Raw genomic sequence first — 13,985 nt, 5'->3', positions numbered from 1 at the left:
GTAATGGATTAACTATCTTTAAATTATTAGAGTTCATACTCACAGAGACACCACAGCAAAAGTGAGCTGAGAAACAGTTTGAAGGATGACAGGTTCATGGTATCCTTTTCCTAGCAAGAAAGAAGCATATCAATACTTGCCAGAAGGACTCAAAGTGGGAAGTGAGAGCTGTTTAGAGGAGAGAACAGACAATACAATAAAACCAAACCTTCCTCATAGAGTAAGAGGGTAGTTGGGCTTTCAAATCCAAAAGCAGTTTCTCTTTCTGCCAGGAATTAAAGTATATGTTTTATATTCAATTATGCCTTTAAGTATGTAGTCTGGGCTGTGAGGAGGAGGAGGGGACCATGGTTATGATCATTAGTTTGGTTCTGATTTGCAGCATTAACTGATTATCTTTGGAGCTTGACCTTTCTTCTTAACATCCCGACTTGTAGGAAAGAGCCTGGCAGCAGCTACTGAGCATAGAGGAATCAGACCCGGGGACAGCAAGGGCTGGTGGCCCCCTGGGGATGGGGGTAGGGAGCTTCAGGGAAAGCCACAGGGCAGCAGGGCAGAGCCTGCCAGCCCAGGCTCACCCCACTACCCCAGCCAAGGGCACCAAGGCAGTCCCAGCCCTGGGCATTGGGCACCTCCCTGGGAATGGGGGCAGGCCAAGGCTGGGCTGCCATGTCAGCTCCCCCATGGAAGCTGGAGACCAGTGTCCCGTGATGTTGCTGGTTAGGGCCTGAAATGGGATCCTGGGCTGTGGGCAGAGTGAGGGGAGACCCAGGTGAGGGTATTCCAGCCCTGGCACTCAGGATTGAAACACTGTGAACTGTTTAAAAACAGCATCAGAAATTCCATACCATTTTTCTAGTGTGGGGTCACCAAGTGGCTGAGGCTGGATCTGAACTCCATGAGCATGTTTCCACTCTTTCTTTAGCCTTAGTGAGCTTGGTCTGAGTTAGTTATGTATAATTAAATCTTTTATGCACCAGTTTTGTGTCTTTTATACACAGTTTTGTCAATCCAAAATGAATAGGGCCTCTTCTTAGTGATTTCCTATTGTAAATAAAATGTGCTCCTGGCACATTTTCTACTAGAAAGTAGAAAGTGCCTGTATAGCACGAAGCAGTATCATACAGAGGTGCCCAAAATTAGTAAGAGACCTAATTTGGGTCAGGAAATAAGTGTATCTATGTGCAGTGCATACATTTAAAATAGAGGATAAGGAGCCCAGCTGGGCTATGTTAACATGACTTGCATTGCTTTGGGTACTAGGATAGACTTGGACCTCTCTTAATGACACCATGTGATGGACACCCCACAGACACTCCAGTTTATATTTCTAGCTGCCTGCATCTCTCTGGTGGTTTAAAGTGCTTCTGATGCAGAGAAAGATTCCCTACTGAGTCACCCCTTTCTCCTTCATGTTTTCACAGCTCTGGTCCTGTGTGAAGACACCAGGGGCTGACAGAGGTTCTTTAGCAGCAGCACCCCAGGGAAACACTGCTATGGAAACAGCCAAGAATTCTGTGGATGACATCTGGGGAGCTTCCAAAGAGGTATCTCAAACTATATTCAGCCCAGGCCATGCACATATCTGTAAGGTTTCCACTATCTTCTGCCCAAGGTGCCATGTATGTGAAATTGTTCAGACTCCTGTTTTGATGAGAGAAGGCCTAACCAGTTGCAAACTAATAATAGCCAAAATTTAACTGTCAGCATTAAAATATATATGTACACATAAAAAAAAATTAACTGCTAGTAAAAGAATGTAAAAAATGGAGCGTGTCAGTAAAATATTTTGGCATTTCATTGGTATAAATACCCAGACTCCCTAAGCACTTTCAATGCATAATCCAGATTTACTGCCTTTTCGTGATGGCTGAAGTGGTAGATTCTTTAAACCTTGCAATGACTGACCATAAGAACGAATTGTACAAATCCAGAGTTACAATTTTATGGTCTGCATGAACACTTTTCACCATGTGCTTTAGAGATTTACTGAGGTCCTCAATGTTTGAAATGTTTTTGTGAAGAAAATTAAAATGTCAGTTTAAAATGTGAAAACGGCCAATAAATTCTCATTGGTTTTTGGAGGTCAGAGGAAAAAAATCTGTTGGTTTGCATCTAAAATAAAAACCCTCCCTCAAAGGAAAATAATTTTTCATCTTCTCTTCTATCTTTATAGTTGATTTAACTTGATGAGGGTTACCAGGCCAAGAACTTTAAACATGGGAGATGAAAAATATCAAAGCTTCATTCAGCCAGGAAAATGGAAGTAGTGACAGGACAAACTTCCCCTGTGTGCTCTTCCCCAGCAAACACTTTGGTGCTTTCATTCACACAATTCTCAGCTTCCTAGACTACTGCATAAAATTACCTGGTAATTGGATGGAAACCCTTTACCTCAATTCAAGAGAGCACAACAGCTTTCACAGAGCATAACAGTCATCACCTTTCAGTACCAAGAAGACCTGAACTGGTGACTTACACAGAAACCACATCTATATCCTTCTAGTGCAAGGAACCATATTTCAGACTTGACTCAGCTCATCACCTCCCACCCTCATAGCCTCAGATTCATGCTGAGACTGACTGCAGAATGATGAAAATAGCAAGACAAGGCATTTCATGTTCTATTTCTGATCTGTAAAGAAAAGCAAAGAATGAGAAATGTCAGGAGTAAAGCCAGCCTTAGGAGATAACCTCTTTCCAGACAAAAGAGATTTGAAAGCACAACCATCTTTATTTTAATGCCTTTCTGAATAAAACCTCAGAATCTCTTGATGCATAGGCCACCACTAATGTGATCAAATCATACTCAGACTGTCTGTGGGTTTCTAAAGTACCTATCACTGCCACAGCTAGGTGACAGATTACAAGAATTAGAAGAGACATCGCTGCAGTTCCATTTATACCGTATTCTCTGTCCCCCCTAAGGCATTTTAAGATGGATTCTCTGCTCTCTGCTAAATTTGCTTTGCACTGGTTATAGAGCATAGAGAGAACTCAAACAGGCAGGAGATTCCCACAGGAAAACTCCCTCAGTACAAGAGGTCTGTGCCAGTTGTATAGCTGTGTCTTCTCCACTGCCTGTCCGTCTACTCTCAGCAGGAGCAGGATGAAACAAAATGCTATATTACAACAGATCTTTCTCTGGTATAAGGTCCATTATCTTGTTTGCACTGGTGGTGTAAACTGGAGTATGTGATTTATTGTTATAGCTTCCAGTTGGATAAGACAGCTAAGATTTGGACATCTGCCTCTCCAGCATGCATTAGTCAAGGGTCAAGGTCTCTCATATTCTGTTTTGCAGGAAAGCAATGGGGAAAGACACCCACTGTCTGTTTGGCAAATGACTTCACAGAAATGGATTACTGCATGCAGACCATGTATTGGTCTCAGCCTGAGGTCAGGCTGAGCTGTTACTTCACTGGAGAACATGACAAGATGTTCTCATGGCTTAAGGTTTTCTGGCTCAGGAGATCTTTTTGCCTTTGAGGATGGTAAAATAAAATTTAAGGGCTTCCCTACCTCAACTGCTCACAGGAAAACCAATCATTATTATTTTTCTTCTTTTCTCTTGCCTAGGTTTTCACACAAACAAATCACAGATACTTTTTCCTGCCTGTTGTTCGTAATCTCCTCCTGTCCCCATAAACTTCTCTAAACCAAGCCAGCCAGCCTACTCATTGGAGAGGGGTTAGTTTCAGTTTTCAGTGCTACCTGGATTTATAATCTGCCTGCTTTATAGAATCATCATGGAATCATAGAATTGGTTTGGGTTGGAAGGCACCTTAAAAATAATCTAATTCCAATCCCCCTTTATTAACTAATAAATTTATTCATTTATTTTGCTTTTCACCGCTATGGGCAGTGATGCCTTCCACTAGACCAGGTTGTTCCAACCTGTCCTTGAACTCTGCCAGGGATTGGGCATCCACATCTTCTCTGGGCACCTGTTCCCTTGCCTCACTACTCTCTTTGTAAAAAGTTTCTTCCTTATAGGCAATCTAAACCTACCCTCTTGCACTTTAAAACTGTTGCCGCTTGTCCTGTCACTACATTACTTTGTAAAAGGTCCCCCTCCATTTCTATTGGAGGCCCTTTCAGGGACTGGAAGGCAGTATGTATGTGCAGTTGAACTTTTTCAGGTTTTATTAGTCTTCTAATAGTTTTTTCCCACCTTGCTCCTACTGGGTCCTGCAGCTGGTTAACCAGAACTCATCCTGTACTTACTGCAGCCCAAAATGCCTCAGGATGTTCCTTCTGGGTTTCCCAAGTCCAGCTCCTTTCCTTGCATAGCCAGCCACTTTGTACAATCAGCTGACGAAATGTGTTTAGCTGCTTCTTAAAACCAGCTTGACTTTTGGCCTTACTAAACCCTTTAATTGGCCTTCACAGAGCATCAATGTGTTCAGCATTAGAAACCTGACAATCCCAGCCTAAATGGCTACTTCATACCCATTTGTTCTTGTGCCAGCATTGTCCTTTATCTTTAAAAAGTTTTTTTCTCCTCCCCATGTGTTCATCCCCTGAAGTATTTATTTATAGATTGCAATTATATACCCCTTCACTAGGCTAAACAAGCCAGGCTCCTTAGTTAATTAAGATCTAGTGAATGATGCAAGGCCAAGCATCATGGATGCCCAAAATCTGCCTCGTCAGGGCTACATTAAGATTGTCAGGAACCAAAAAGGACACACCTAATTTTTACCTGAGTTGGTTCTAGCTGCCCTCCTACTTAATGGCAAGTTTCTTACTTCAAACTGTGACCAAGTCTTCAATAGCCAGTCCTCCATTTTATCTGTAAGGTAAGGCAGATGTGAGCTACCTTTGATGAACCCTGTTCCATCCTTCTTGACATGTCCAAGTATCTGGGTAATCCACACTACCTTAATCACATTGGGGGTTATTTTTAAAGTAGAATTAAGAAGTGAAAAATAAATGAACCTCAGTTGCTTGCTTGTTCTAAACATGTCCAGACAAACACAGGAAGTGTGTGAGAGGCAACAGTACTGCATCAGCTCTGGGAGATGGGCTGGAGGTGAGCTTTTCCATTTCTGTACTGCAGGACTGTTGTAATTCATCATTTCTATAGCCCCATAAATTATATGGCACTTTGCAAGCACAGAGGCAGTTCTTACTTCCCTGAAGTGGCATGACTCTCAGGACAGGGTGCCTGGCTGAAGTGTGCTCTTCCCCAGAAAGGCTTCCACTATGAACACCATGCCTACAGGACTATGGGACAACACTGCCCCATTGTCCCATCAGGAGTGGGAGTAAAAAAGCTGGGGAAGGCAGAGAGCTTTTTTCCTAACTCCCCCGTATCACAGCTGGATTTCTCGTCTCTCCATGGCCTGTTTTAGCATTGCCCGGATGGAGAATAGGCTTCTTGGGGCTTTGATGCAGTCTGGCTGTCCTCCAGCAATATCCACAGTACTCCCTCCCCTCCCATATGCTCTCCATTAACATCCTCCTGTCTGCTGAATAAGGAAAGAATAACTCTCCCAGCCCCAGCCAGAGCCCCTGAGCCAGGGGAGTTCATCAGTCAGACTGGTTTCTCCTGAACCCAGAATAGGCCTCGTTAATGGGCCAGGAGGGGATTTTTTTTTGCCTTTCAGCTTGTGGCTGCCCTGAGCCAGAAGTAGAGTCAAGTTACTGTGTCCGGGAATCTCAGCTATTCCAAGAGTAGGAGCAAGTGAGCTGCTGACTCAGGAGGTTTCCTAGTGTTTTCAAGCAGGGCTCAGTCCTGTCAAAGCAAACTGAACTGTTGGCCTTCCCTTCTTCTAGCCCCAGGACAGGCATTAAAAAAAGTCACAGTTGACTGGAACAGGCTGGGGAATTGATCTGGAGCTGAGGATCATACTTTTTCCTGGCATGGACACAGGTCCTTGCAAAGACTCATATTAGTCCTTTACCCTTTTTTACCCCTCTCCTTGGGGGCTGTTTAGTATAGTGCAGATATCCACAAGCTACGAGGTGGTTTAGCTTTATTTGCATCATTTTCTAAAAGAGAAGATAAAATCAGAGGGAGAAACAAACTTATGAGCCAAAATGTTTAATTGCAAATCAGTGTTAAAGGGTCAAGAATCCCTGCCATCCTGAGCCATGCTGTCACCCAGAGACCACCTTGCTTCTGTGTTATGCAAGGATTCAGGAGGATCCCTCCTGTGTGGCTAAATTGTCCTTTGGTCTTCCCAGAGCCTGGAATGGAGTCACAGGCTGTGTCTGGAACAAGCAATTAGAAGTCATGCTGAGTTCAGGATTCCTGTCCTCATTTCAAGTCTGCCTATGTGCTCTTATCTCTTCTAAAGGAACCAATTTCTAGAGGTTAGCAGAGAAGCTAAGTCTACTACAGCAGTCCCCTGCATTCACCCCTCATGAAGCTGTGCACACTCCTTTGCACAGGCTGAAGTAATTGAAGAGCATATGCTCCCAAGTTTGCACCCCTCTATCTCCCAGCACTTCTGTGACTCCAGCCAGCCTGTTATAACCTGTCCCCTCTCAAGCCCTGCAAAGTTCTGTCAGCAGAGTCTCACTGTTTTCTTTGAGGTCATATTAGTCTTTACTTCACTGCCTCTGACTCTGGGCTGCATTTTCTTACTATTCCCTTCTTCAAACTCACTTCACCAATGAAAAACCAGCCTAGTATGTAAAAGACAGTTGGGTGGAAGCTGGTATTTATAAAACAGAAGGTTTCTTCTGCCTGCAGCTATTGGCATGTCTATCCCAGACACATGCCCTAAGACTAGGATCTGATACAGGGACAAAGAAAGATAAGAGCTTCTCTTACTTGCCTTCAGTCTTGGTCCCCAGTTTGAACAGCTAAGGAGCTCTTGGCTTATGGCTTAAATGCCACCTGTTTCTGCAGTACAGCCAGATGGGTGGGATGCCTCTCTTGGCTAGCATCTGACAGAGATTTCCCCATGTAAGGAGAATTTTCAGCTACCTTTTTGAAGGACTTACTATCCTTTTAGAGGTGCCCAAACAGTGACAAGCTGCAGACTAAGGCTCTGGCCCACTTACCTTTGGCATGCTGTTTGTTTTAGGGCAGGAGCTCTGGCAGAGGTTCACAGACGGTGCCTGGGACTTGTGATGGGTACAGGGAAGCAACCAGGGAGGAAAAGCATGCTCCAGGACATTTTGTTTTCTAGAAAAATGACAAGTGCTGATTTTTCTTCTTAATTTAACACACCATTTGGATTAGGATAGGAGTCCTATCTACAGAATTTGTCCACTAAATAATGACCAAAAGAAATCTAGGTGTCTTCCTCCAAAATTTTTGCATCTTAGGGGACTGAATTGTTTCATGTCAGCTAACCAGGGTATGATCTGGTATGTAGGACTGGAATACAGTAAAAATGAACTGCAGAAAGCAATACCTGTAAGGACAGATTTCATTTCACCTGCTTGCTACCTATGAGACAGTGATCCCTGTAAAAAAAGGCAGGACAAACCTGTTCTGATAAATATGACCAGCTGAAATAACTTATTTCATAGTCTGTCATCTAGTTCAGTGAGTCACATGTGGTATCTCTAGAAAGTTGGTAACACCCTAGAAATCTGTAACTTAATACATATTTAACTGAGGTCTTGTTTCATATTTAATAGCAACTCCAACTGGGCTTGCATAACAATCTAGAGAAGGGTGGGGACTGCCAACATAGGCTTGAATAGAGCACTAATAACCCTTTAGTATCCATGATGCCTAAGAAAAAATCAGCAGAGCATTTGTGTTTGTAGCCAAGGCTTATTTGCAAAGTGATAGAAATGTGATTACCGAGACACTCAGCTACAGTTGTATTGCTAAAAAGCTGGAATGTGGGCTGAGAGCAAAGGATGGACACAAAGTGGTGGTAGGGATACCCTGAGTACTATGGCTTCCATGTGAGGGCAACATTCAGAAGAAGCTGTGAGCTCCAAATGACCAGCTCAGAGACAAAGACTGTCTTGAGGGTTTCAGGACAAACACAGCTAAGCTATGAGGATGCTTTATTTTCTCAGAGAGAGAGAGAGAGAGCCCAAATGCTGCAGTGTTTCAGGCAGCCAGAGCAGCATTTGCTGTGTAATGTGAAGTATTTAAGCACACATGGGCTTCATGGTGTTTCCTGCCAATCTGCACAGTATCAGTGTGGTGTCTTGTAGTGCCAGGAGCTGGACTAAGGAGAGGAGTTCCCCAGTGGGCATAACCTAATTGCTGTCCTACCTGCGGCACATGGCTGAAAGGCTATGGGGAAACCCTGAAATGTCACACTGTCCCTTCCAATAAAATAAATGTATCTGCCCCTTCTCTGTCTTTTAGAGAGTACTATACCTTCTTCTCTGGCTATACACCTGAGGAACACATAAATACTCTCCAAGTTCCCCAGCTGGCCTCAGGTCTGCAGACCAGGGGCTGTTGCAAAGTAGTACAGCAAGTAAGGACTGTATCCTGTGGACATGGGCTGCCCTTCCCTCTGGATGGCTTCTCCCCCATGTACAGAGGTGACTCCTGGTGAGGCACTCATCCAGCTGCTTCAGGTGATGTCCGTGTGCCCACTTGAGTCTCCCCTGGAAAATCACATGCCTTCTTAAGGGTTGTTCACATCCATCCGTATACATACACATGTAAACAGCATGATAGCACATTAACACAGTTATGACCTATGATAATGGCAGGGAAACATGAAAGCTTCTTTCCTCATCCTTGTTTTTCTGGTTTGAAAGATCAGGGTGTGACTCCCTGAGTGGAGGAAAGAGGGGTAGGTGCTTCTGTCAGTTTAGCGGCCCTGCTTCATCAGTGGCAAGGCAGCTGCACTGCAACTGCTTGTATGCAACTCCAGAACTTCAGGTCACTTCTGACTCGAGGAGGCATTTATTGTCACTGGTAATTGTTACTTCCTTACACAAAGCAAACAAAAATACCTGCTGCACCAGCACAATCACCTGCTGTGGTTTGCCCAGGGGGAAAGGGGTGGGCATACGGCCCAGCTGATGCAAGAGAGTGCTCTGTGCTACTCCATGCTGCTTTGTGCCTTTTGGGTGGTTAGGGACATGCAAAATGTTTCAGACAGTATCTTAGCCAGTTTTCCTCTGTCGTATGTGCATACCCCACGCTAATCACGGGTACTGTCTGAGATAAACTGAAGTGCTTATAGGTATGTGACCTGAAGTGCACACGAGAGGGACATACATGTGTCCCTTCCCTCCCAGACCAGCTGGGAAGGTGGAAGGGGCTGGGCAAGTGGTGAGGGGGAATGACACACTGAAGATGACGGGGATCCAGTGCCCCAAGCGTTTTGCAAATGGCTTCTTTTCGTCTGAGCACAATGAGCTGGTGAAGCGAAAGGAGACAAATGCCGTTTGCAGAAGAGCAGGCATTTTTTTCTCCTTATTGCAGGCAGGACCAGCTGCGTTCCAAACCCGTGACTGCAGCAGCCATGACCCCTCCGAAAGGAAATCTGAGCCCGCGAGCAGTTGTGCCTGGGGAGGGCCGGGCTCTCACGTTTCTCTGTTTTGTTTTGGAGCCTCGGATAAGTAGTGGGCTTGCTTTTTCCCTTCGTTTCTTTTCTTACTTTCTTTTTCTTTTTCTTTTTTTTTTTTTTTTTTCTCTGAATGTATTTCCACAGCCTCAAGGAAGGAATTTAAAAAAGAAAAAGGAAAAAAAAAAAAAAAGAAAGAAAGAAAAAATGTTCTGGCATGGGAACAAGTATGTTTCAAATTACAGAAAGGATGTGAAAGGTTCAAGAATTTGAGCCCTGACTCCGCCTGTGTCTGTCTCCACCCCCACCTCCCACCCCCATCCCCCCAGAGGGCAGCTCGCGTTGTGGCTCCTGCGCTGCGCCGCACAATGCGGTGGGCGCGGGTGTGTCCCGCCGGGCGGTGCGGGCACCGGGCACGGGCTGCCCTCGGCGGCGCAGCGCCCGCACATCCCGCACATCCCGCACCCTGCCCGCCTCGCCGGCTGCTGCCTGCCTGCCTTCCCGAGGCTTTCAACCATCCCTTCCCAGCTCGCAGTTTTGAGCTCGGGTTTTTTGTCTCCTAGGGTGTGCATGTGTGCGTGTGGTTTAGCTACATCCCAGGAATGTGCCGAGGTCCCACTTCTGAGGGCGGAGCGCCCTCTGCTCGCTGGGGAGGGGGGAAAGCAGGCAAAGGTGCAGCTCTAGGGCGGAGCAGCAAGTTTCCTGCTGCTGCCGAGGCGCAGCCACTTGCCCGCAGGAGCCTGTGCAGGGACACGTCCGTGCCCCCGCGGTGACTCGAGGGAGGGCCGGTGGCGGCGCTCAGCGCTCTGCAACGCCCTGGGCTCGAACTGCGCTCGCTGCTCCAGTCCTCAGCGACCGTAGCCCGTATACTGGCTCCCACTGCAGAGCCACAAAAAGATGGGGTGGGGAGAAACCACTGGCAAAGAAGACGGTTGAAATGGCTTGATCTTCCCTTGCAGGGGAAGATCATAGTTAGATCTAGTCTCAGTCCCTTATGGAGGATCATATCCTGAAGACCTTCTCCGTTATATGACCATTTTATCCTGTGTCCCCAGATGGAAACACAGACCACCATGGAATGCACATACTCTGTTTCCTAAAAGGGCAATCCTGTGAATAAGGTTACATGGCAGAACATTATTTTCTTGTCCTCCTGTAACATGATCAGGTATCCCCTTCCCATAAGGCTGTGAAAGCTGGCATATTTGTCCCTTGAGAGTTGCACAGCTAATTGCATGTCAGTGAGGTAATAACTAAGGTCTTCACAAAACGTCTGGAAGAGAGGGCTACCAGAGCAATCTGTCAGGTCTGTAGCATGTATCTGGCTGCCATCTCAGCAGCCTACAAGAAAGAGGGTGGCAAGGCACAAACTATGGCTTGATTGAATTTTCTGTTGTGCTAAATTCAGAATGAAATCTTTTTGGTTGAGCTTTCTGGATTAAGAAACTATGGAAGAGCATCAGTATTGTTGACAGATAAGGACTCACCCTCTTAAGAAGAACAACTATAACATAAATCTTCAGGAGCTGAAATGTCTATTATGATCTTGACCTTTACCAGTGTCTTGTAAAAACCATTAGCACCAGTCAATTAACTTGAATCTGCTGCTTCATGCAGAAAAATTAAATTTTGCCCTTGCAAATTTTCACTCCATCATCTCTTCAGATTCTGTGACTTTGCTGTAACAGGTGAGGGGCCTGAAGCATCTTAGTTGCACCGACCAGTACCTTGTACATGGCATGCTCCCAGTCCTATGATGCTTGATTTTGTGCATGGCTGCAAGACACCCTTTTGAACAGGGCACATGTCCACTGATGCACACTGAACACTCCCTATGTGGATGGGAGGCTACTGGAACAAAGAACTATTGATCTAAGTTTAAAAGAGGAAGACTGGGATCAGTGTACCCACTTCGGCCGCCTGTGAGTTTTCTCCTTTGCAACTAAAAGCCAAAAACCCTTAGGCCAGTTCAGCTAGACAGATCAAAGGTCTTCACTGTGAACAAGCTGAGATAGTTTGTCATAAAAGATTAGTCTTTATACTTACTCTGAGATTTCCAAAGATTCTAATTAGTGATGTTGTCCTAAGCATTGTGATGGTGCCTAGGAAATTAGTCTGAATTGGATCTCTTTCTGCTGGATGGGATTCATTACAAAAAGATTGTTTTCCTTGCAAGATAGCCAAAGGTTCATCTAAACTAGCTAACACATTAAATACCCTGGTGTGCACGTTGTGTTTTCAAAACATATTACTTAAACAGTGTTATTTTCTTTCTGATATTGAAGAGCTCTGACAATGTCACTTGGCTGTGTCACTCTCAGAAGCTATGGAAGATATGTAGAGTTCAGCCAGCTTTTTACACTGTCTAATTTTGTGCTGGCAGGCTGAATTCCTGAGGTATGTTAGATGAGTCTCAGAGCTGCCTTAATTTATGCTAGCAAACCATTTCCTTGTGCGCCATTTCACAGGTGCAGTATCAGCAGAGCAATTCATGTTCCATTCCCTGACTGCCCCTGCTCAGTGTCTTACCTGAATTCCCAGCAAGGGGACAAATGCTGCCACCAAGCTTAAAAAAGCTTTATTGATCTGAGAATGTTCAGAGATCTGCACAATACAAACTGCAACTACATCCCTCTACCACACTGCTTGCATGTGACCAAAATCTTCACTCTCAATTTTAGTTGCATCAGGCCACATAGTAGGACAGAAGGTTGCATCTAGTTCCTTCCCAGAGTTTCAATCTCTTGATTTTGTGTTTAGCAAAATAAATAATTTTTATTTATCAAGCTCTTCTGGAAGGAAAATGTGGTCTCAAACTCTTCAGCTGAAAGAAACCATCCAATCTCCCTGCAGATTTTTCCTGCTATAAAGGTACAATCTAGCTGCCACATTGTTGTTGCTCTGGAGTTTAAGTGCCACTCAGATAAATAAAAGTGACACCTGCCGCAGGCCAGTTCCCATCTCTATTTGATTATGTTGTTTTCTTACAGAAGATTTTTGATGGCTGTAGCTAATCTAGAACTTAAGTGTGATAATTGAACAAATCAGTTTAGTTGAGCATCTGATTCTGTGCAAACCTAAGTGGAATAGTAATGCGTGACTAATACACAACAGCTCTTTGCATAAGATAAAGATCCAAGTGTAACATATGCAAGCCCAAGACACTGTGGGAAGAAAACACCAAAGATATTGAACAGAGGATGTATGAGCTACTCCTCTACTCCAGAGTTCACCCTTTTCCTATACAACAAACAGTACTGTAAGGACAGTGAAGCAGGACCTTCACTCCCTGACATCAGGTACCATGAGATCCCATTGTTCTCTCTTCCATGTTTTCCACTCTGGAAGCACGTGAGAAACTTCTCACTCCTGATCCAGATTAAATGACCTTAGATCATCTGCCTGCTGATAAGCCAGGAGGCTCATTTCAAAGGAAAATCTGGGATGCTGCAAATCTTGTTTTCTGTTATGTAACAATAATTGTGTGTCATGCAAAAAAAAAAAAAAAACAAAACCAAACCCAAAACACTTTTTTTTTTTTTTTTTGGTGCAAATATAAAATCCTTAGATGTTCACAACTCTCAGGCTTTAATTCTGAGTCTGCATATGTTGGTATTTCATTTTATGCCTCTTAGGCTGGAAAAAAAAGATTTAAAAAAAGATTTCTTGGAACTGAGGGGGAGAGAGGTACAGATATTTTTCACCAGCATAGCCAGGGAATGGTGAACGTTGGTCAACAGACTTGGAGCCACTGAAGAACATCCTCGGACATGACCTGTTTTAAACAATAGCCCCAGAAAGGCAGAGTATCTACACTCAGGTCTGTGAATCAGCTGCAGTAACTTCAGTGGGTCCAAGAGATACTAAGACTGTCCTGCAGCAGTGACACATCACACATGTGGGCCAGCAAGCAATGGCAGAGTTGTCACACCGGTATGGACCAGTTGTCAGGTATCTTTAGTCCCTCAACCACAGCCCCAATGAGTCCAGCACAAAATGAGCCACAGCCACTGCTGACCCACCAGCCTCTGGAGCAGGGTGCTGGAGGAACATGGAACAACAGCCACAGTGATACTCCTGCTGGCAGCTCTTCACAGCACAGCAGCACTGAGGTACTTGGGGGAAGAACGGCTCTGGTGAGACCCCACCTGCATCCAGATCTGGGCTCCACAGCACAGGAAGATCACGGACCTGTTGGAGTGAGTCCAAACGAAGGCCACCAAGTTAATTAGTGGGATGGAGCACCTTTCCTTTGAGAAAAGGCTAAAAGAATTGGGACTGCTCAGCTTGGAAAAGAGAGGGCATTAGGGTGACCCAGTTGTGAAGGGAACCTACTGGAGAGAGACATCTTGTAAGATTATGTAGTGATGGGACAAGGGGAAATGATGTCAAGCAGAGAGAGAATAGGTTCAGATTAGAAATCAGTAAAAAATTCTTTGCTGTGAGGGTGGTGAGATACTGGAATAGGTTGCCCAGAGCAGTTGTGCATGCCTCATCCATGGAAGTGTTTAAGGCCAGGTTGAATGCAGCTCT

At 44.8% G+C, this 13,985-nt stretch overlaps 1 long non-coding RNA gene across 1 annotated transcript in view; it reads left to right on the top strand.

Annotated features, from left to right (window-relative positions):
- LOC143694224 (uncharacterized) overlaps window positions 1-13,985 on the top strand; it is a 156,295-nt gene that overhangs the window by 139,990 nt on the left and 2,320 nt on the right. Inside the window, exon 2 of the long non-coding RNA XR_013182579.1 lies at window positions 1,425-1,547. This is a non-coding gene — a long non-coding RNA (uncharacterized LOC143694224). The remainder of the gene's footprint in view (window positions 1-1,424; window positions 1,548-13,985) is intronic.

The sequence above is a fragment of the Agelaius phoeniceus genome, chromosome 6 (assembly GCF_051311805.1).
Source record: "Agelaius phoeniceus isolate bAgePho1 chromosome 6, bAgePho1.hap1, whole genome shotgun sequence".
NCBI lineage: Eukaryota > Metazoa > Chordata > Aves > Passeriformes > Icteridae > Agelaius > Agelaius phoeniceus.
This window is presented reverse-complemented; position numbering and strand designations above follow the sequence as displayed.